This window comes from Empidonax traillii, unplaced genomic scaffold (genome assembly GCF_003031625.1).
Source record: "Empidonax traillii isolate 1590-97213 ecotype Southwest subspecies unplaced genomic scaffold, ASM303162v1 scaffold1437:size147607, whole genome shotgun sequence".
NCBI lineage: Eukaryota > Metazoa > Chordata > Aves > Passeriformes > Tyrannidae > Empidonax > Empidonax traillii.
In genome coordinates, this window is record NW_020956630.1 from 32576 (window position 1) to 36213 (window position 3638).

Sequence of the window (3638 nt, forward strand, 5' to 3'; positions counted from 1 at the left end):
GGGACACTGTCACAGTGTGACCCCCACTGTGACCTGGTCACTGGGACGGCACTGTGGGGACACTGAGCCGTGAGAGGATCATGGGACCAGTGTCACATCCACAACAGCATCTGGGTGACAGGGACACCAGGACACCCCAGTGGTGACACTGAGCTGTGATAGGGTAACAGTGTCACCCCCACAATGGCCCGTGGGTGACAGTGATACCAGGACACTCTATGGGGACACCCTTACAACAAGCTACAGATGACAACAACACTGGGACATTCGATGGGAACACTGATCTGTGACGGGGTCATGATGTCACCCCCATGATGGGCTTTGTGTGACAGTGACACCAGGACACCCCAGCAGGGACACCGGGCCGTGATGGGGCCATGGTGTTACTACAATGGGCTGTGGGACACCCCAGTGAGGACACTGAACTGTGATGGGATCACAGTGTCACCCAAGGGACCATGGAGGGGCCATGGGGACACCAGGGTGAGTGTCCCCCCCATCTCCCCTTGGGGTGGCCTCGTGGTGTCCACGGGGAAGGTCTACTGATGAATTAATAAATTATTTTTTAATACCCCCCCCCCAATCGAGGTGTTTGTGAAGCCCCACCTGGTTTTGGGGTCAAATGGGGATGGGCGCAGCACAGCCATTGGGGACACGCCCCCAAAACCTGTGTCTAGGAGGGCACCAAGCCACTGACCCCCATAGTGACCCTCCCAGTTCAAACCCTGACTCATTCCCTAATTCCAACCATTTTAATTTCCAAAAGGGGGGGGGGCAAAATACCCGAAGCAAGAAGGTTTTGGGGCACTCCCAAAACAAGAGAGGGAGTCTCAGGTGTTTGGAGGGTGCAGGGGACACCCCAAAACCCCGATCCCACAACCCCACAGTCTCAAAACCCCTCCATTCTGAAATCCTGAGATCCTTCTGGCTCTTTGTGTAATTCCCACCACTTTTAATTACTAGGGGGACAAAAAATGCACTCCCAAAACATCGGAGAGGAGGGGGGTCTCAGGAACTTGGGGGGTGCAGGGTACCCCCCCCAAAACACCAATCCCATTATCCCACAATCCCCAAACCCTTCAATTCAATTATTTATCCCTCAGGCTCAGCTCTTTGCATAATTCCAGCCATTTTTGATTCCCGGGGTGGGGAGCACAAAGCGCAACCCCAAAATAACCGGGCGGGGGGCTCAAGGCTTGGGGGCCGCAGGGGACACCCCAAAACCCCGAGCCCACAACCCCACCATCCTGTTATACTGTGAGCCTGCTGTTCCTCTATCCTGGAATCCCGAGATCCCTCCGGCTCGTTGTGTAATTCCAATCATTTTTAATTCACGAGGGGTGGGGCACAAACCACACCCCCAAAAGATCGGGGAGGGGGGGGTGTCTCAGTGGCTTGGAGGGTGCAGGTGACCCCCCCCAGATCCCCAAACCCGTTATCCTATGACCCCAACTTCCCCTCCCGAATCCCATTATTTCCCCCTCCGGCTGTTGCGTAGTTCCAACGTTTTTAATTCCCTGGGGTGGAGGGGGGGGCAGGAAACGCGCGGAGCCGCCGTTACACAAAGCAGGAAAGAGGGGTGTAATTTTTTTTTTGGGGGGGGGGTGGGACCCTCCTCTTTTTCTCTCCCTCCTCAGCCCAAACCCCCCACGGGAAAAAATCCCGATTAAATTCCCGTCCGGGCGTTGGAAAACCCCCTTCCTCCACCAACCGCCCATAGTTCGGGTGATTCCCAAACCCTCTCCCCGGCTTTTTGTCCGGGGGGGTGGCGGGCGGGACTCTCTCAATTTTTGGAAGTTCACCCCCTTTTTCTCGAGGTTTTCCCCCTTTTTCCCCCCTTTTCCCGTCGCGTATCCGGGGAACGGGATGACGGGACCTTCCTGTTCCCGGCCCCGCTCCCGCCTCGCTCCCGGGGGCTCCCCTCGAAACGACTCCCCCGGACCTCCTGCACCCCCCAGAGTCCCCCCAAAACCAGCCCTGGAGCCCCCCGGATCCTCCGGGACCCCCCAGGAACGAGGTCCAAAAGGGGTGAGTCGGGGGGCGATGGAGGGGGATGTTGAACAGCCATCGGGGGGGGGGGGGGGGGAAGGGGATTGGGGAACATTGGGAGACACCCCCCTTCCAAATTTGGGACCCCCTCGTGTTGGATTTGGGGAGGGGGAAGGCGATTGGGGGGGACGAGGAGGGGGCGATGGATGGGGACGGGGCGGGGCAGGAACGGTCGTTTTCGGGTTTGTAAAGGCGGGGGGAGGGGAGTGGGGACCCCTCGGAACATTGGGAGACACACTCCCCCCCCCCCCCCCCCAAAATTTGGGACCCCCTCTGTGTTGGATTTGGGGCGGGGGGAGGCAATGGGAGGCGATGTATTTTGAGGCGGGGGATGGGGATGAACAGCCATCTTTGGGGTTGGGGCAGAGGGGAGTGTGGACCCCCTAGAACAGTGGGAGACACTCGCCTCCATAATTTGGGACCCCCCCCGCCCGTGTTGGATTTGAGGCTGGGGAAGCGTTGGGGAAGGATGGTGGATTGGGGGGGGGGCGAAGAATGAGGCGCCGTTTTTGGGGTTGTGAAGGGGGTTTTTGGGGTTTGCCCCGGAACATAGGGAGATCTCCCCCCTCCCCAGAATTTGGGACACCTCCCCTCTGTGTTGGATTTGGGGGGAAGGGGCGCGGTGAGGGGAGAAAACGATGGATTGGGGGGGGGATGAACAGCCATCTTTGGGGTTGGGGGAGGGGAAGGGAATGGTGACCCCCCTGGAACACTGGAAGACTGCTCCCCAAAATTTGAGAGATCCCCGTGTTGGATTTGGTGGGGGGAAGGGCCTCTTTGTCCTCCCTAAATGGGGGGGGGGCTCAGTTCAGCCTCTCCCAGCCCTGTTTCCATGGGGAGGGGTACAAGGGACCCCCCTGGGACCTCCCTGTCACCCCTCCATCCCCCTCCCCCCAGATTTTGGGGGCTGAGTGTGCAGCAACCATGGGACCCCCTGAGACCACCCAAGGAACAGGTAAGGGGAGGGACAGAGGGGCCACAGGGGCAACTGGGGAGGATGAAGGGGGGTTAGGGTTACATTTGGGGGGGCACAGAGGGATGGGGGATCACCCAGAGGGATTTTGGGGGGACAAATGGATTTGGGGGGGAAACAAAGGGATTTGAGGTCACACAGAGGGATTTGGGGGGCACAAAGGGGTTTGGAGAGCACAGAGATTTAGGGGGGAGCACACAGAGAGGTTTGGAGGGGAAAGAAGGGATTTGGCATCACATTTTGGGGGACATAGAGGGATTTGGGGGGCACAAAGGGATTGGGGGGGTAGCAAAAGGATTTGGGGTTACACAGAGGGATTTGGGGGGCACAGAGGGATTTGGGGGGAGGAGGGATTTGGGGGGACACCCCACCCCCCCCAAATCCCTGGATTCAGAGGATCCATCCCCAGCTCAGCAGAAAACAGGATACAAAGGGTCCTTTGGGATTTAGGGGGGGGGGATTTCTGGGGTTGGGGGTTCCCATGTGTGTTTTGGGGTGCTCATGACCCCCCTGTTTCCCCCTAGGCCCCCCAAACCCCACCATGGAGCAGGAGGAGCCTGAAGTGGTGGAGCTGCAGGACTCGGATGAGGGGGACGAGGGGGACGTGGTCAGGAGG